This window comes from Notamacropus eugenii, chromosome 1, assembly GCF_028372415.1.
Source record: "Notamacropus eugenii isolate mMacEug1 chromosome 1, mMacEug1.pri_v2, whole genome shotgun sequence".
Lineage (NCBI taxonomy): Eukaryota > Metazoa > Chordata > Mammalia > Diprotodontia > Macropodidae > Notamacropus > Notamacropus eugenii.
The window spans coordinates 167,879,562-167,901,134 of NC_092872.1; positions in this window are offsets into that span (position 1 = coordinate 167,879,562).

The window sequence follows — 21,573 nt, forward strand, 5'->3', positions numbered from 1 at the left end:
CATAGAATCACAGAGTTGGAATAAATAGGACCTCAAAGGCTACTTAGGCCACTCTCCCCTATTACAAATGAATAAACTGTGGCCCATGGAGATTAAGTGATTTGCAAAGGACGTAATCAGGATCTGAACCCAGCTCCTCCAACTCCAGAACTACTGGTCTTTCCATTATACACTATGAAATCCTAATAAGAAGCTGAGAAAGGCATCACAGGAGATGGTCTATCAGAAGGCTAAATGGCTTGGATGGAGGCAGATTGATGACTTAATTATTATTCATCTTGCACAGAGCAGTCTTGTCCATGCAGTTTGAGGTTTATGCCAGTTCCTGTTGATTTAGAGAGAGTTAACTGCCCTGCTAAGGCTGGCCATCATCCACATGGCTAATCCCCAGAGCAGGATTTCACCTCCAAACCTCTAAGTAGGTGCTTTTGGTGGCCCCAGCCCAGTACCTGGATTTGTAGCCCATGCACACAGAAGAAAGGGCTGGCTCAAGAGAGACTCACAGCCAGTTCCTTCCTGTGCTTAAGGAGTAAAAGATAAACTTCATCACGATAACTCACCATGGTGTTGCAGTGCAAGTTCCACTTGGGATTAAAACCACAGTTTTAAAAAGTAAATCAAACCAGCCCAAGAAACCCAGTACCTCGAAGACTTTCTTTCCCCCCTCCTTTGAATTCTCTCTAATTGGGCACTTATCTGGGGATGCAACAGGCCTGCTTCTCCAAAGCCATTATTGAAACCCACACAATGGGGAAATTGTTGGCTTTTTAGTCCTGTTTGGGATGTCTATTATTCCTTGCTGGAGCCTCTTGGTGAAAAACGCACCACTTTGGTTCTCCACTAAAAATCCTCCTCAGGCGTAAGAAAGCTCCGCCCCAAACCCCCAGCTGGCCCTGTTAAAAGGGATCAGGATGCTGTCATAGGCTCAAATTCAGCCACCAAATTTCCCTTTTAAAATGAGCACCCCCTGCATTAGCTGCCGGGTAATGTGATGCAAAACACCCAATTCTCTAACATTTATGCTTCCAATTCAAGAATCAAGCCTGCTTGGAGGATTGAACCTGCTCACCACTGTGCTTTTATCAGACCTCCCACTTCTACAGTTTCTACTCAACCTCTCCAGCAACTTAGCTTTTCATCAGCATCCCTAGGACCCTGACTGGCAGGGTGGTCCAAGTCTCTATACTACCACTGTGGGGACTCAAGGTCAGAATCAGCTTTCTTCCTTATTTGAGAGGGAATTCACAACTAAAGACCAAGAGCCTCCTCCAGGTGGCTGGTAGCTGTGAAAGAGATGAGAAATGATTTGTCCTTTATCTATGAAGATAACACACACCTAGTTCTTTTTTTCCGGTAGAAGTTAAAATTCTCCATCCACTGTTTTGCACAGCCCTCCTCCAAAACAACAACATTTGCAAGATGACTGGACAAGATTAGGGGTGAGGGGTCTAGGCCAGTATCATGATACAGGGCTCTACCTGCAATAACCTCTACTCAAAAACCTATATTATGAATTTCATTCTTTCTTCCTTCCTTTCTTTTTTCCCAATTCCTCTCTCTTTTCTTTGTCCCTTTTCCTTCCTTTCTCTCTTTTTTCCTTCTTCTTTTTCCCTATTTCTTTTCTTTCTTTCCTTCCTTCCTTCCTATCTTTCTTTCTTTTTTTCATTGGCGCTCCCTATTTTACCGAGGTTGAAAGGACAGTGACCACTCACTGACTGTACTGCTGACCAGCACAGAAGCTTTGACTTGATCTGTTTCTGACCTGGGCCAGTTCACTCCTCCCTGTGCAGCCTGGTGACCCTCTGCTCCTGATAGATCACCATATAGGTGCCAGACTTAGTTCAGAGCCATTGTAACTTATAACTCCTGTACTCAAACACTTCACCAGCCTCAGCCTCCCCTTGAGCTGGGGGTGACAGGCATGTATCGCCATGCCTTGGCTATCATATAAATCTTAATCTCCTTGACCTAGCTAGCATTCAAGGTCTTCTATGATCTGACCCCAACCTACCTTTGCAGTCTCATCTCTCATTTCTAAGGATGCAACATGACAGCTTCTCCAAAGGCATTACTGACATTCACACTACGAAGAAGTTTGGGGCTCTGTTAGGAAATGTCCTTTGCTGAAGTCTCTTAGTGAAAAATGTAGTCCTTTGGTTCTATATAAACCCACCTACTGAGAATGCTCAGTGGTATAAAAAAAAAACCACTTCCACAAAGCCTCTAGCTGGCTTTTTGTAAAAAGAATAAGGATGCTATCATAGACTCTCCCCACTGCTATGTTCCATGTGCCTGGTACTCCAGTCAAGCTTGAGGTACTCACTACTCCTCCTAAACACCCCACATATTACTGCCTACATGCCTTCACTGAGGCCAGATGCTCTGCCTGAAATGCCAGGCACCTCTTTCCTTGCATCTCATCTGTACCTGCTAAAATTTTACTCATCCTTCAATACTCAGCTCAAATGCAACAAAGCTTCCCTTACAGCCCCAACTGAAAATGGTCCCTCTGAACTCGTCAGTCATTGTTTCCATTTTTGACACTTACTATCCTCTAACTTGGACCATAACTACCTGTCTATGTGTCTTCTCTCTTCCCTGTTAGATCGCTCCTTAAGAACATGAACCATATCCTATTTATTCATCTTTGTACCATCTTTCCCCTTCCCCCAGCAAAAGCAGAATTCTGTGCCTCCTAGGTGATCAATAAATGTTCTTTGACTGAATAACCTAGAATATTCTATGGCCTATTCTTTCAGAAACAGTATATCATCTTGACAAGGGAAGTAGGTCTAGAATGTTCAGTCACCCTCAGGGTTTCATCTGCCAACTATATTCTGTGATACTTGGGACGGAGGCAAGGAAGGGGCTCAATTGAATTAAAGCATTCAGTAGCCAGAGATTAAGAATCTACCCTATGTAAAATGGAAGAGGTTCCACACGAACAAAAATGTATTAATTTAAACAGAAAAAATATTGGATGGGTATAAAAGTATGTATAGAAACAGAACGAAGAGATAGAAAGGAAGAAAAAAGAAAAGAGGGAAGAAAATAATGATAATTAACTTGTGGAAACAGACTTGAATTTGGAGTCAGAAGACCTGAGTTGAATTTCTAACATTGCTACGTATTATTTGTGTCATCTTGAACCTTGGACTCTCTAGACCTAAGATTTTTTTAGGAGTCAGATGTCAAAGGTTGTTAACTTGGTTTTTAAAGTTTTTGGTAACTGAATGTGTGTGTGTGTGTGTGTGTACGTGTGTGTACAGAGAGAGAGAAATAGAGAGATTCTAAGTATTTTATTTTATGCACTTAAGAGCATTATTTTAAGCAGGAGTTCATAGGCTTCACCAGATTATCACTGAAGGCCACAGCACTAGAAAGGTTGAGAGCCCCTGGATTAGACGATCTCTAAATTTCCTCCTTGCCATAAACCTATTATCTAGGAATTGCACTTAAAGGTGTACAAAACCTCCCCTTACAATAAGTAAGTAATATATACAGCGAGGTAAGTAATGCATTTAGTATTGGCATTATTTACAGATGAGGAAATTGAGTTTCAGAAGGGTTCACGGTTATATGGCTTCTAAGTGACAGAGCCAGAATTCTAATGCAGGTCTTTCCTGCCAAGTCCAGAGCTCCTTCCACTACACTGGCTACAATCTGAGAGAGAAGAAAGGAAGGAAGCAAGGAAGGAGAGGAAAGGAAAGGGAAGGGAAGGAATGAAAAAGGGATTTCACTTAAAGCAATGTATTTTATAGGGAGAATAAACAATGATACCTAAAGGAGCCCAATGGAATTCAAGAGGAAAAAAGAGGAGAAGGACAAGAAAGAGAAAGAGAGAAATAAGTGGAGATGAAAGAAAGAAAAAAATAAACCCTGAGAAAGGAGAGATAAACTCCGGGGGTGGCCGGGAAAGAGATGATTGAACCTTTCCTTATCACCAGTATTGAGAACCAGCTGCCTGTGTCCCTAATCCCATTTCCACACCACCATTACAACACACATTCACAATAGTGCTTTGAAATTTCCACCCCAATCCTGAAACAGCTGAATGTCTTAAAAGATCCCTTGTCTCTTGGTCCTTTCCTCTATCCATGGCATTTGATTTAAAGGGCAGAATTCAGGGGGAGTAGAGGGGTAGTGCTTTCTGCTGTTGTTGATATCAATAAGAACCTCCAAAAAACTCAAAAAGATTCAAATTTCTAAAATATTTTAAACCATGCTTTTAAAAACTTATCAGAATTCTGCCCTACTTTTAAGCACAATACGATTTTTTATGAGTATGACCATGGTTATAACAACTCCACTTGACTTACTTCATCCAAGAATCCAATATCCAAATTAACCACAAAAAAATAAATCAGATATTTTTGAAGGGCCCTTTTCTCTTCTCCCTCACTGATCTCATCAGCTCTCATGGAGCCAATTATCAGCTCTATGCATATGATTCCCAGATCAATATACCCAGCCTACCCTCTTTCTTCAGCTCTAGTCTCACATCACCCAATTGTTTTCTGGACATCTGGAAATGGATGTTCCAGTGTCATCTCAAACTCAACATGCCCAAAATAGAACTCATCTTTCCCCTCAAAACTCTCCTATCTTCCAAACTTTTCTATTATTCTTGAGAGTAACACAATCGTCCATTCACCCAGTTTTACAACCTCAATGTCTTCCTCTACTATTCTCTCAAACTAACTCCACAGGTTCAGCATTTCACCAAGTCTTGTCATCTCTACCTTTACAACCGCTCTCATAGACATCCTCCTCTTTGCATTCCCATAGCCACTCTGGTACAGGTTTTTATCACCTCATGCCAAAAGTATTGCTATAGCTTTATGATTGTTTCTCTTTCTCAAATCTCTCTGTACTCCAATCCATCCTCTACTCAATTGCCAAAGTAATTTTCTTAAAGTGTAAGTCTGACTGCCTCACATCCTCCCTGTCCCCATTTAACAGACTCTTACTCCTGGTATCAAATCATCTGAAATTATTTTTCATCCACTGTGTATATATCTTATGTGCACATAGTTTGTTTTCATGTTTTCTCACCCTTTAGATTGTGAGCTTTTTGAGGTCAAGTACCATGTTTTTATCTTTCTTTGTATCTCCAGGTTTTAGCATAGTGCCTGTACTCAATACAATACAATAAGTGCTTATTAACTTACTGACTGATTCATTGGGCCCATCGCTTCATGAGACAATAGGCATACAAACCCAAGATGTTAATTGAGGTGCTAAAAATAACTTCACAGAGAGAGTCAAAGAAATTGAAAACTAGAATTTCTATCCTCTTCATAGATGGGGAAAATACCATGTAAAGAGTTGAGTCAAATAGTTAGATACTAACAGACCTGTAATAGGAACCCACATGCCCAATGCTTTTTCCACTGTACTTAAGAGAAGGCCAAGTTCACTGCACCACACACAGACAAAGCTTTCCTGACTCCATGGGAAAGTAAATGTTTATTTGAAAGGGGAATTTTGAAATTGTTTAAGGATAAACAGTTGTTTATCCTTAAACAATTTCAACAGAAAGAAGAAAACAAGCCAGCTTGCCTTTGGGAAGCTGTCCGGTGTTTTTCCTGACCACAAGCTGCCCTCTGAAATGAAGGTCATGACTTTAGCACCAACATTCTTCCCAGGAGGCTGAGTAGATCCAGTTGGGGGACCCCACACTCTCTGAAGAATTGAAGTTGAGGATCAACCCTAAGGCAATGAAGAAGGCTATGACCAGCACATCCCTTTACAGATGAGCAATTACAACAGGATGAAGACAGGATTATTGCCCTGGGAGAGCCTGAGTTTGAATTGTGGGCTCACTGGGATAAGAACCCCAATGTGGTAGCAAAAACTACTTTTATTGGAGGTGATAAACCTGCATCAAGCAATAGGAGGAAGCCCCAATAAAGGATCTGTGAAATGGCCATAGGAACTTTTCAGTATCACTGAATCTATCCAGACTGGAGCCTCAGTGCATCACTTAGGAGAGCCGCTTTTATTCAGAATGTCACACAGCTATCCCAGAAGTCTATTACCAATAAGGGAGTTTAATATGCCACTCCCTGAATGGGCATTAACTTGACTGAACAGATGGTATATATAATTCCATTGTCCAGATTCAGATAATAATCCCCACCTTAACTGAAATGCAGAAATGATTGGGAGCAGGAACTGATTTTTGTCTTTCTTTGAATGCCTAGTGTTTAACACAGGACCTAGCACATGGTGCTTAACAAACATTTGTTGATTGACTGGGGGAGGTTGTCTGTCTTCAGCAAATTCCCTGTCACCTATAAGAAAGTTGTCAAATAAATGTTTGATAGAAAAAGAAGACAGGCTCATCACATAGTGAGAGTAAAGGATAACTATAGGGCAACCAGCTTACTCCAATGTTATCCACTCAATTTCAAGAGAATATGGGGAAGGCCCCCAGTGCGTTGGGGCCCCTTGTGGTGAACTCATGAAAAGACATGAACAAGAGACTCACAGATGGCTAGGCATAGATGATTTGTGATCCCCATCAATGGAGGAAATACATTTGATGGGATCACAGATCCATTAGAGTGTTAGATCATTAAAGATAAAAGCAGAGTTCATAAGATCAAAGATCAGAAGCCATCTGGTCAACACCCACCCACCCCGCCTTATACAATTAAATCAGGGGACCTAAATGAGTTTTTTTAATGAACTTTGAGAACACTCATCTAACTTTGAGGATGACCTGCAGTTGCAGAAATGCTTATCTATACCCCAAAAGAACTGAGTTGGGTGTAGTACTGGTGTCACAAACTAAAATTGCATTTTCTTAGCTCCTTCTTACATTTTGAGGTCCAAAACTGTGTCTTAGCTGTCTCATACTCAAAGCTATCAAAGTGAATTTTTTCATCCGAGACAAAACAAACAGACAGAAAGCTAAGCTCCAGCAGAAAGTGATGCTAAGGCTGGTCCCACTGAGGATTTAGTCTCAGAGGGAGATTATAGGTGGAGGCTGGCCTTTACTCCAGCAAGGTGAGGAGGGAGGTTTTTTAAGAAACAGAGAGGCATCTAAGTAATGAGTCCCTGGGGGTGGTGACTCAGGACATTGGAGAACCCTGAAGCAAGAGACTCAGGAATAGAAATGATCACAGGACAGAAGTGTGATAGTTCCATGTCATTGTTCTGGAGTCAAGAAAGTCTCTTTTACCATATGCTAGTTACTGTTTGACTTATATCTACATTAAGCACTACACATCCATCAAGTGGTTGGACAAATCTACAGAAAATAAGGTGGTTATAAAATAATGTAGTTATTGGAATTTTGTATTTCAATCAGGAGTGGTCACACATATATATGTCCACCCATCCACAAGAGACCAGTTCTAATGGTCCTGCTATGGACAGGGTATGAACTGTAACTTATTTAATGTGTACATGGAAGCTAGTGCCTGCACAAAATTCACACATGCATGCATTCATACATACACACACACAAAAACACACACACACACACACACACACACACACAATGCTTAGGAAACGTGAATCCCATGAAGAAAAATGAACCAAGAAGCACTATCTCTTCCTTGGCTCTTGAGGGGTCAGTTTGCAAAGCCCTTCCAGGCCACCTGCTACCTACAGCTGAGGACTGCCTCAGGGTGGCTTAAGAATCTCAGCACTGAAGCTGCCAGCTCTTGTCTTTCACCTGGGACCAATAAAAATTGTGTTGAAGAGAAAATGCAGTGGTAAATGGGGCATAAATTATACTTCCTTGTTGCCCTCCTCTAGGCCCCTCCAAGCCCATGAGGAAGGCCCAGGCCACTGGAGGCAGCTCAAACTGAGTTTCAATAAACTCAACCTCTCTATAATAATCTTAATACACCTCTTAATAAATCTCAACAAATTATTATTGATAAGATATTCAGAGGACGTTAGATCTAGAATGGACCTTAGAAATGACCCAGTGAAGCTCTTTCACTTTGTACATATGGAAACTAACTTGCCCCAGCAAGTTAGACCTACTTTTTTTTTCAGATGGAACAGTCAATTAGAACTTCATCAGGAATCAATTTGCAAGGCCCAGCTGAGATGTAACTATAGATCAGGGCTGTGGCAACTGATTATCCCACTAATGGAATATTTCATTGATTAATTGAGTATTTAAATCTTTAAAAGTGTGGCGGTATTAGCTAGCTGCCTTTGTCACTAGCTGATGGAGGATAAGGATGCTATTGTCCAAGGCTTCAGGAAAACATTAGCTCTCATAGTTTATCTTCTCTCAACAGAATGTCAACTCTAGCTTTCTCTATTTGAGGAGGAGAATTACATTTTGTGTGGTATGATAAAGAAAACTCAGGCTCTCTGCTTACACCAGAATAATAGGATGATGGTGATACTGAATCCTCAGTACACTTACCCTGACAAACCCTCAGAGTATTCCCACAGCAAGACTCCTTACAACTCTTCTCCTTAGTAATGCTACTACTAACTTGTAGATGAACCCAGGATACCAGTGTAAAGATAAGCATTGCTGTAAAGGAAACTTTTGCTTCTTACAATCTCCCCCCACTCACTATTCCATGCCTTTTGTAGTATAATAGAAAGAGCTCTAATCCAGGAGCCAGGAGACCTGGTTTCTGCATAGAGCTCAATCACTGACTAGCTATGTTGCTGGGGCAAGTTAGTTTCCATATGTACAAAGTGAAAGAGCTTCACTGGGTCATTTCTAAGGTCCATTCTAGATCTAACGTCCTCTGAATATCTTATCAATAATAATTTGTTGAGATTTATTAAGAGGTGTATTAAGATTATTATAGAGATTTTTTAAATATCAACTATGTGCAAGGTGCTGTGCCAAGCTCCAGTGACTAAAATGAAAAATAGTCCCTGTCCTAAAAGAACTTACATTCTATACGGAGATACAACATGTTCCTAGAAGCTCCAGTTTTGGCAAGGGTTCCTACTAGGAGTTAATGGATAAGTAAAAAACAATGTATATGCAAAGGGAGTTTCAAGAGGGACAGTGTATTAACAACTGGTATGACCAGCAAAGGCCTTATATAAAAGGTGATACCTGAGCTATTTCTTGAAGGAAGTTAGGGATTCCAAGAGGCCCAAGTGAGGAGGGAGGGAAATCCATAGGGGATCACCTTATACAAAGGCATGGATGTGAGAGATGGGAGGCTGTGTTAAGGGAAACAGAGAGTAGGCCAGTTTGACTGTTATGTAAGTACAATCCAAGCTACCCCACAATGGATCAACACAAGGAAGGCTCTATTTCCCTAGGAAATTTGGTCTGCACCATTAGGACTTCATTCTTCATTCATTTGTTCATACAATGGAAACATACTTAGTGTCTATGTGGAAAGTACTCTGGCAGCTAGAGGGCATAGTGGCTAGAGGGCTGAACTTGGCATCAGGGAGAAATGAGTTCAAATCTTGCCTCCAACAAGATTGCCTACGATAATAGTAAATTTTAATGTAGCACTATAAGATGTGTGTATACATACACACACATATATATATACATATATATAATATACACATATACATGTGTGCATATGTATATATGCTCTATATATTTTATATATACACACATATGTGTGTGTATATGTATATATATGCATATAAAATACTCATTTGATCATTCCAAAAATCCTTTGAGATATAACAGGTAGTATTCCCACTTTATAGATGAAGAAAATGATGCTGAAAGGGGTTAAGTGACTTATTAGTTGTGGGTTCCTTATCAAGTCCCCCGCATCTGTAAAATGCAGATAATAATAGCACCTCCTGTACCTTGAAGGGCTTGGGGGGAGGAACAAATGAGATGATATATGTAAAATACTTTGAAAACCTCAAAGTGCCATATAAATATTCACTATTATTATAAGCACTCAGATTTATAAAGAAAAAGACATGGCTCCTGAACTCAAGAATTTTATAATCTAGTAGGAGGAGATCTAGCATGAGAAACATTTCCCACAGTGCTATTCATGTTTCAATATTAAGAGTCAGTGGTGATGGTGGTGGTTTACTTTTTTTTTCAGTCCATGTACACAGCAAAAGACACCCCCTCATCTCCCCGCCCCTCCCAAAAAAACACTTAGTCCCTTCATCCTTGCCACTGTCAGTACAAATGCACTAGAAGAAACAACAAAGAGGGTAACTTTGGTGAGATGTCAATGAGATGATCTGTAAAATTCTGTAAGTGAACGATTAATTCAGGGCAGGAATAAGTATCTCCATTGTCCTGTTAAAAATATAAACACTATTACTTGATATTGAAACAATAACAATGCATTTTGAGAAGATTAAATAGAAATGTTTTGAGAGTTAAGAGCACTAGAAAAGTCAATTTCCACATGGGAGAAAATGCCCCTGTATTTGGCATCAGAATAACTGGATTCAGATGCTGCCTCTGACACTTATTAGTCTCATGACCATTAACAGTTCACTTAATTTTCTAATCTTCTCTTTTCTCATCTGTAAAATGGGAATGTTAATTCTTACACTACATACCTTCTAGGCTTGATATCAAAAGATACCAACCTGTGGAAGTTTCTTGGGACATTTTGGAGGAATCCTTGGATTATGATATCATGTTTCGCCTAAGTTCCTGATTCCAAGTCTTAGCCTCCAGCCTACAAGGTGAAGAACTGTCATGGTTCCATTATTTTGGTTGTGTCTTCTTCCTCTCACCAAAAAGCTGCTGAACTGGTAAGTTAATGTGGAGAAAGAACTTTATCCTCATATTCCCACCATCTAATGTAGGGCCTGGCATGTAGTAGGCACTTGATTAATACTTGTTGCTTGATTGGTGGACCCAAGAATCTCTTCATCTTGATTCCAGTCCCAGCTCTTCCATTAAATAGCTGTGCTTGGGGAAAGTCTCTTCTTCCTGGGCCTCACCTTCTCATCTGTCAAAAGAGGGGATTAGACTAGATCAAGAGGTAGTTGGTAAACCACTGCCCCAATGCTTATTCCAGCCCACTAGATCTCTAAGAACCCATCTCCCTCCTAATTATGTAATTCTAGAAGAAAAATAAAAGGGTAAGCCTAATCAATTAAATGTGCCTAGCTTAGTATCTAGCACAAAATCCCTTATATTCCATCCTTCCTTACTTCTCCTTTGAATTCCATGCTTCTTTTGCCTCTCCTACATCCTAAAAATACTTACATTATTTATCCTCCTAGGACAACGGGGAGGGTAATACCATTCACTCAAATCCAGCTAATACCTTCCCAATTCTCCAAAAAATTATCTTGTCTAATATTGTGCACTTCTCTGTGCACGTATTTCCTCCTAATAAAATGTAAGCTCCCTGACTGAGTCTAACACACAGTAGGTGCTTATTAATTGCTGTTGAAGGAATGAATAGTAAGGACTTCAAGGTTCTATTCAATTGACCTGGATTGGTGTCATTCCAGCTTATTTACAAAGGTATTAATCACTACTGTCCTTGAGAAGCTTACAATCTTAAGATGGAAAATGCCATTTTACATTCTTAAGAAGATTAAATAGAAATGTTTTGAAGAGTTAAAAGCATTAGAAAAGTCAACTGTGATATAGTGGAAAAGGTCCCTAGTGTTTGGAACCAGAAGACCTAGATTCACATGCTGCTTCTGACACTTATTAGTCTCTTAATCCTTCTAATCCCCTGTTTTTTCATCTGTAAAATGGTAATATTCATGCTTGCATTATATATCTCACAGGCTTGTAAGAAAATAGATTGGTAAACTGTGAGTGTTTGACAAAACATGAACTGTCATTATGCAAGCATGTGTTGGGAAGAGTGTTGGCGGGAACAGTTGAAGAGTAATTTTAATGGCAGCAATAGTGATATTAAACCAAAACATAGTTGCTTAATGAAGTACCATCATTGAAACACTAAAGATAGGTGTGATATGAAGTTCAAGGTAAGGACGACAGCAGAAGTCAGGGATGCAGTAAGAAAGTCCTAATTTAGGGCAAAGTAGGACCAAAGGAGCTGTATTAATCAACTTAATGCTTCATGGAACATGTGGTATTTCAAGAGCAGTTGTGAATGATTAAAAAGTCATCTGGACAAGGAAAATATGTAAAAGAGAGAGAGAGAGAGGGAGAGGGAGGGAGAGAGGGGAAGAGGGAGAGAGAGAGAGACATTCCAGGTTTGTGATGCAGATTGGAGGGAAGGCTCAAGAAAAGACTCAAATGACCAGACCAAAGGGGTCTTGAGTCCTAACTTGAACACAGGAGGCAGTCTTAGTAATTAGAGATAACGGGATAGGTGGGTAATTAAGGGTTTTGAATAGAAAGAGGTTGAGCTGTGGCTCAGTGAAAGCCACTGTGAACTTTATCTGAAATTGCCCTGGGGATATTGCAGCATTGCTGATACTCATCCTTAGGGTCTCAACTCTCCCATCCTTGTGTTTCCTTCAAAACTCCTTCATATCTCATGTAAGAGAAACTTAAGATCATTTGGTGTCTAGTGGGGAATCATGCTTGTGGACAATTCTCTTTTCTAGCCCCCACATTGAAAGGTTATATTTCCAGTTTTGTTCTCTCTTCATCTGATTCTCTCCATCCTTATTTGTTTACTACCACTACCATCATCCCACCTCCCTGACTCATTTCCTATCAGGCTAAATGGGAAATAAATATTGTTATCCAGCATATTGTATAAGTATTGGTTACTATCTTTTGCATGTGTAAGTGACAAAACTGATAGTTTATTGCCCTTGAAATTGGGTCCCACATAATTCTGGAACTCCTTAATGACCCAGGTTGAGTATGATGGTATTTGGAGTAAACATAATTATGTAAATAGGGGCAGCTAGGTGGTGGAGTGGATAAAGTACTAGTGCAGGAGTCAGGAGGACCTGAGTTCAGATCTCACCTCAGACACTTGACACTCACTAGTTGTGTGACCTTGTGTAGTGGACGGCCTGCGTCCCTACACGGCTCGGTGAAGTGGTTGAAGAAAAGAGCACTGGAGGCGGGAAAAGATAGACCAGTTCCGTTTATTGATCTGAGGGTCAAGGTATTTATAGACAGAAACTGCAAGCCTACGTGAAATTCTGCTCATCTCCTGTCCCAGAGATTTGGCCAGTCCTATTGTCTTTAAAGACTGTTAGCCTAGAGGACATCTATTTTACATATCCCTTGTCTTCTGTAGTTCCCATGTTTATCTCACGGAGACAGCAACATCTGGGGGGCATGGAGAGTCATTCCGGATGATAATGAGCACAGTCTCAAAGAACAGTTTCCCCGAAGGTCTTTCCTGATCTTGTCAACAGCACTCCACCCTGGCCCTCAATAACCTTGGGCAAGTCACTTAACCCTAATTGCCTCATCCTGAGTCATCTCCAGTCATCCTGATGAATGTCTGCTCACTGTATTCAGATGGCTCTGGAGGAGAAGTGAGGCTGGTGACTTAACACAGCCTTCCCTCACTCAAAACAAAGTCAAGTGCAAGTCATGTCATTACTTCTCTGATGGCATGGTCTTTTTCGGCAACAAAGGACAAACACACACACACACAATTATGTAAATACTCAAGCCACTATCTAATGCATTCCCTACCCAAAAGATCAGGTAAAAACCATAAAACCAATAGCAAATCACTTAATTGTGATAGAATATTATAACAGCAACAGAGAAAATCAAGCAATAGAATTTTTATCAACGATCTTTAAAAAAAAAAAAAGTGCACTCTCCCACAGAATCCCATGCCAGTGGGGAAGGGAACTACCTAAACAAGTCAAGCTCTGTATTTTAGAAGAGTTGTGTTGTAATTGGAACCCCTATCAACAACCTCACTTCTCAACTCCTCCTCTTCCTTGGTATGGTCCCAGAGTTGTCTTCTGTTATTGTACGTTCTTCCTGGGAAAGGCTATGCTCTTGTGAGATTTCCTTGTACAACATGCCTGGGGTCTAATCAACATATTTTCAGTTCTCTTATGCTTGAAATTCCTTAGCGCACTCTTCTGATAGACAAGAGAATCGATCAGGGGATTCTCGAGACTTTGTATTTTTTATTTAGCCACTTACTATCAGCAGTAGCACCCACCAAATGGCAAAATGAACCATTTTGAACCCAAAATGAACCAACTAGACCCTATTTCTACTTAATTAGGCAAAATAAATTAATTTTAACTTCCTTCATCACTAGAAGCTAGTTGTCTGGCCATTTTAGTTACCTTGAAGCCTCACTAAACCTCAAGTAGACAGCAACACTGGAAGAAGAGGGAATTAGTGGTCTTTGACTTGCTTTTTTTTTTTTTGCCTAAACTCTTTACACAAAATTGTATATGTACATGTACATTTATATATTCACAGTTCAAAAACTAGGTACATATCTCATGATTGATATATGAGTGATATATGATATATATATATAAGATATATGTCATATATATTAGGATATATATAAGATTGATATATAAGAATAGGATATATAAGAGTAGGATTTAAATATATTACATGGAATTGAAATATATTATGTAGATATAAATATGAAAAGTATGCCTGTGAAGATAGAGGCAGAGATTGAGAGAAACAGAGATAAGACTGATGATTTATTGGTAGAGGGAAACCCTTAGTGAGGAAGCATTTTTTAGGTCAGTACCTTCTCTGAATTTTATCATTGTAGAGTGCTACCAAGAGTATTTTGAGGTTAAATAAGTTACTTGGGATCACAATGAGTATATGTCAGAGATAGGACTAGAATCCAGGTCTTTTGAGACCTATCATTTCATTGATATAGGCAATTCCAAGTGAGGATAACTGTCTCTAACAATGTAGATCAAAACTTGTTCCACAATTCATAGGCTTAGGGAACTGTTGAAAACTCTGGGAGGTTCAATGACTTTATTAGGGTCACACAGACATCCTGCATGGAACAACAACTCAGATCATTATAACTTCAAGGCAAGCTCTCTGCACACTATGCCACACTGCCTCACACATGTTTGTTTTTGCACACACATAAACATCTGTATGTATATGCCAGGCCTAGAGGCCTGTGTGGGCTACCCGAGTCTTCTTACCTCACCTCCAAGGTCTTCGGTTGGCCAAAACTGGATGCTCATATGAGAGAAAGGACGTTCCAGGGTCGAACAAGGGTTGAGCTTTATTTCAGGGTCTCGGTTACAAGTGCAGGGGGGTCTTCCTTAGGAGGAAGAGGGGGAGATTTCCTAAGGAGGCTAAGATCTTAAGGGATTGGAAGTAGAAGTACAAGCGGGGAGAGAGGGGGAGGGGAGAGAGGAAAGAAGAGAAGCGGAGCCTACTGTCCTCTTGGCTCCTCACGTGCTAAGAGAGCTTTCAGGCTTCCCTAATCCTACTTAACTCTCCAGCAGCATAGTTTGCATCTAAATACCGTGCTGTTAGGTAACTAAGTGTGCTCCAATCCGGGACAATCTCGAGGGCGGGGAGATCTCTCTCCCATCACGTTTCTCACGGGAAGAGGCGGAATTACTCGAGATAGCTCGGTTCACCTCGATTCCCTGCCATTTCCTGGGGGGGTCTCGTGAGAGCTCTAAGATTTAGAAGCTCCCACCTTTACCCGCCCGAGACTGTCCACACGGAATTGAGCTTCCAATCCCAACATGTATATACCTACAAATATGTGTATTCAGTCATATATTTGACTGGTAGAGTGAGTGTAGCACAAAGTGCACTGAGCTTAAAGTCAAAATTTTGCAAGGGAATCCTGGATCTGCCACTTTCTAGCTATGTTTTGAACAAATTAACTTCCCTAAATCTTAGGGTGCTCATCAGGAAAATGGGGTTATTAATTCTTATACTACTTGTCTCATAGTCTTGCTGTGAAGAATGAGTAAGAAAATGAATAATAAATGCTTATTGAATTGCAAAAATGCTTGATGAACTGAACTGAACATATGCAAAGGGCCATATGAATATGAGTCAAGATTATTATTATTTTATTACTGGAATGTTTCACACAGGATTTGTCTTCCATATGGACACTCAAGCCTCTTGCAGCTCAAAAAAGAAACAAGAGAAAGGAAGACACTGAGGTTGGAGCACAGGCTTCCATAGATTAGGAATGGAAGTTGTCTGTATGCCCATTTAATAGAAGGCAGCTGCTTTACCCACATATAGTTGGTACATTTTTGTAGCATGAGATGCTCTTGTCTACCATAGCAACCATTTGAGACTTTTTCTGGTTAACCCAATCCACTAGGACAGTAGCCCAGACTGTGTGGAGCTGTCTTCCCAAGCTCCATTCTAACCTCTAAGTGCTAATGAACCTCAGATTCCCACTCCTCTCCCAACCAATTCCCTATTTTATTTTCCATGGGGCACAAATGCAATTGATTTGAAAATAAAACCCTGTTTCTCCAAAAAGACATTTTTCAAAAAAGTTAAAAATCATGAAGTACTATTATTTTCTCAGAATCTTTCTTTTATAACTTTTCTGAAGAAATATAGCAAGATCTAAGTCTCTGTCTTTTGTTCATATGCATATAGACCAGAATGGAGGGTGGACTATATGTGTGTGTGTGTGTGTGTATATATGTGTGTATATGTATATACTTATATATATACATACATTTATATATGTATGTAGTAGCATACAGTGTGTGCTTTGGGGGTAGGATGGACAACATATATATACAGTAGCATACAGTATGTGCTTTGCGGCATGTTCTTAGCACAGCTAGTAGAGGACAAACTCTTAGAAGGACCTTGGAGATCTTCAAGTCCAACTAGAGATTCAGCAAGGCTGCTGGTTCCTAATTGGAATTTTGTTACACCCACACTTATAATTCTGTGTGCTCTTTAACTCTTGGGGGAGAGGGGTTTATCAACACAAAATTCCTACATGTAAGGCAAAATCCATCACTAGTGTTTTATAGTTGAAAATAAGGTAAGATTGCAAGTCATCTTGGGAAGGGAGTGGAGAGGGAGGGGAAAAAATCTAAGATATATGGAAGTGATTATAGAACACTGAAAACAAATAAAACAAGTATTATTAAAGAAAGAACATAAGGCCTTCTACAATTAAGAAATTAAAATATCTTCCCTCCACACATACCCTGCCTATCCCCCTGCTCTTGCCCATTTGAATGTAAGCTTTTTGAGGTCAAGAACTCTTTCATTTTTGTCTTTGTCTTCCCAGAAATTACACAATGTCTGGCATATAGTAAAAACTCAATAAAGATTAGTTTAATGAATGAATGGATGTTCTTAAAGGATATCTCTATCAAAATATGGTAATACAATGATGAATTGTGCTCTAAGAATATTTCTATCTAAATAACTAGTGTTGGTTGACTAGAGAGATACAGAGAAAGATAGATGGATAAATGGGAAGATAGAGAGGCAGGCAGATAGAAAGACAGATGGATAGATAGAAGATATACAGATGGCTAGACTGACACGATATAAATAGATAGATTAGATAGATAAACAGATACATACATACATAGATGGATGGATGGATAGAGAAAGAGAGATAGAGAGATAGATGATAGATAGATAGATAGATAGATAGATAGATAGATAGATAGAGAGATAGATAGAGAGATAGAGAGATAGAGAGATGATAAATAGACCAATCATTTATTAAGTGCTTACTATGTGCCAGGCACTGAGAACTGGGCTCTGGGCTAAACTTTGAGTATGCAAATACAAACAAACAAGATAGTCTCTACCCTCAAACAGCTGATTCTAAAAGGGAAGACAAAACATAAAGAAGAGTTGGGAAAAAAACGAAATTACCCTCTCCACTAGACAATGTTGAAGAAAAAAAAGTCAACTTGAAAAAAATAATTGTAAGTACAAGACACTGTACTAGGCACTGAGTTTTTCAAGCTGGGAAAATAAAAAGACAGCCCCTGCTCTCAGGGAGTTTACAGTCAGGGTGGGGGTGGGGGCAGAGGATGTGGGGGTGGGGATAGGGATGAGACATACACACAGATGTGTATAATCCAAACTGGAGGATGCTCAGGGCAAAAAGAGGTTCCAAGTGCTCTAAAAATTTGAGAAAGTTTGGACTGTATAGCCACCAAGATCCCTTCCCACCCTGAAATCCTTCTCACCTGGGATGTACAGCTGGGAGGATCAGAGAAGGCTTCACAGAGAAGGTGACACCTAATACTTTGACTCTCCTCCTAGACTCCAAGAAGGCCACTAGCCTTCTGTTCTGGCAACAATGTCTTAGATATGGTAAAATTAATTAGGTCATAGTTTATCTTCCATTAGTTGTATTTTAGGTTCCTTGATCAGATTTTGGAGATACCCTAAGTCTCATTAGCAATGCATTTGCACAGCATCTCTCAGGGTAAATTACTCCTCCAGATGGCTAATCTCATCCATTTGGTGCTGATTCTTATCCACTTCAATTTCAGATAATGACATTTTCCAAACTGGTCCAAATTCTGGGAGTACACCCTCGTTGCGGTCTGTGTCCCCCAGTGCACTATCTGAAAAGCCCAGAGAGGCCAGGACTTGTTCAAGGTCACATAGAGAGGAGTTGATAGAGCTTGAAAGGGACAGGAATAAGCATTTATCTAGCACCTACTGTGTGCCATGGAACTGGGCTAAGAACTTTACAAATATCATTTCATTCAATTGTCACAACAATTCTGGAAGGTAGGAGCTATGATTATCCACATTTTACAGTTAAGTAAACTGAGGCAAATAAAGGTTAAGTGACTTGCCCAGAGTCATACAGTTAATAAGTTTCTGAGGTTAGATTTAAATTCAAGTCTTCCTGACTCCAGGTCCGGTACTCTATGCACTATGGTGCCACCTACCTGGCCTAGAACCCAGCTTTTCAGATTCCAAATCCAAAATTCTTTCCACTCCAGGCCATTACCCCTATTTAGACTAAAGTTTTATATCTGGAGAGTGTTCGTGTGAACTGCTGATGGTTTTCCATCTCAGGCTTTGAAAAAGAAAAAAATATAAACATATATCTATGCAATGAATGCATATACCTCTGGATCCCCTTCCAAGGCTGGGTCAGTGAGCTTCAGGCTACATGCTGAGGACTCTACCATGGTCCTCTCCTTCCTGTTGGATCAGGGGTACAAAAGCTCAAGTTACAGAGGAAATAAGGGAAAGACTATGGCTCAAGAATGTTTGAGATGCCCATAAAACCCCAACCTCTCACCCCTTTTGTTCCATTGAAATTACAAATCACTGCCCCTCAAAATTATTGCCTTAACTCCTAAGGATACTGAACTTCCAAAATTATGTTCAAACAGCTTCATCTTTCTAGGCCTGTTTCTTCATCTATAAAATGGGAGGACAGAGGGGTTTGAACTAGACCTATAAAGTAAGACATTCTTTATGGACCTGTAACTCATGTGGAGGATAGGGTTGGCTGAGTCAGCAGGAGGCAACGGAGACCCATCCAGGGCAGCATCTATGTCAACTAGAGAAGGGTATCTGTACCTTCAGAATAAGAAAGACTTAAGCTTCCAACAATACGACTCCCTGACATTCCCTGTAATCTTAGATATATTCCCATGGTTTTAACCTCTTACCAATGGGCAACTTCACTACTCTTGTCAACTCCTTGGATATCAGCATTCCCAAATCACCCTGGTAATAGACTGCCTTCCTGCCCTTGCTCCTCCCTCACAACAGGGAGTGGGGGGTAGGGGGCAGGGATTACTAGGGCAGAGCATAGTGGGCATTATCAGACAAGGGTTCAGCACTGGATGTTTTTGCTTCATTGTTTGTTACAAGGGAGGATTCAATCAGAGGGATGTAACATAAAAGCAAAGAGTATTAATAAAATTTACATACTTTTAAAAAATAGCAATCTTAGAATAAGAAACAAAAGGATTTCTTTTTCCCAAATCTAAGTGATTAAGCTAAAAAACTGTTATTTCCAGAGCCTAAAACCTGGGTTCTTCTAGCCCAGAAGTTCTAGTGTTATCACACCATTACTATGATGGCATACATGCCTCTAGAAAGGGAATACTGCTGGCATAAGAGGAAAATAACCCAGGAGGCTATAACTGAGTAGGAGTGGGAGTGAAGGGCAGGAGTGAGGGGGTAAGGGGGAGACTCCTTTTTCACTCTACCCATTTTGGGGGTTCACTTTTTGGCTGTTCTGCTGGGTATTCTAATCTTAATCATTTAAAAAGCAGGTTATAAAGTTGCAAAGGTTCTTGTCATGGTCTTCCATTTCACTGCCCATAGTCAGATTCTGAGGATATGAGCCCCCTCTCAGAGCAAGTCTTTTATTTAAATTTTTAAAAAAATTTTTTCATGATCATTGACCACCAGTTTAAGGTACTAAATTATTTGGACCCTCCTAATCCTGTTTAGCCCCTTTGATTCAGATCCTTACCATACCTTAACCCTAATGACCTACGTTTGCCCCCTTTACTTTCTTTACCTCCTATCGCTTTTCTCTACACAACCTATAAAATGGGGGAATGGAGGGTTTTGGACTAGATCAGTAAGGTAAAACATTCTTTATGGGGCTGCAACTCGTGTTAAATTGTCCACAAGAGTGGGTTTTCTAGGATTTATTTATAAGGGGAAAGAAAATATACAAATTAGAAATAATATGCCATGGCAAGATAACTAGGAGTATAAATAAAGGAAATCTGCCCAGTTCCCAAGTGATACCTAGGCTTTTGAAACTGATCCTTAGCTAACTTTACCAAGCCAAGATCTTGTCTAGCCTTGAAATTCATACCCCATAATATCTGACGCCTCCTCTCAGTTGCAGTTGAGACTAACTTCTTTATATCCAGATCACCCAGAGGGTCCATCTGGGCTCCTGTTTGGAACTCATTGTGTCCATTTTTCCACACCCAGGCTCATATTTAGCCAATCAGAAAGTTACCTGACTGAAGGAAGCTTCTTGCTGCTCCACTCAAGCTGCTACATAATCACTTAGCTCACTAGATACCTCCCCCTCTTTTTCATACAAAGTGGAGGAAAGAATGAATCATATCAGGCTTTTTCCATTGCCTAAAAATCAGAATAATTCAACATAATGTACAAGTCGCCCTCAAAATTCGCAATAGGTGTCTTCTCTTTTTTGATAGGCCCCAGAGAAGAAAGGTGGAGATAGTCTAGAGGATGATAGTAATGAAATAGAAATTCAAGATTGAAGCCATCCTCACACATAGTTCTCTCTAGCCCACCATGAGAGTACTCAGACTGTTGCTGGCCCTTTAAATGGAGTCAGGTCCCACTGGACACTCTTAAAACTCACTTCATTCATGAATTAAGTCCCTGACATCCCATATCTGTATGATCAATATGTTTGTTTATTAGCAGTAGCTGCTGTGTTTTAGCAAAGCTGGTGGGCTCCAGTGAGAGCGATGCTCTAACCACAAACCAGAACCTGGGACAGAGACAAGAAAGACCTCCTGCTGGCAAATAGGAGCTGACGCTGTATAGGGTTTCAGGGTAATGGTCCTTTAATTGAAATCACTGGTTGGGTTGGATTGTTCAACCTGGAGAAAGCTGCGCTGATGACTCCTGGCTTGGCCCCTCCTTTGAGAAATCCATTAACTCAGTAGATATATATGCTGGGCAAATAAAGACAAGAAATGATAAGAGGGAGACGAGGCTGTCTCAGGCAATCAGTCACGGGAATGTCTGAGGAG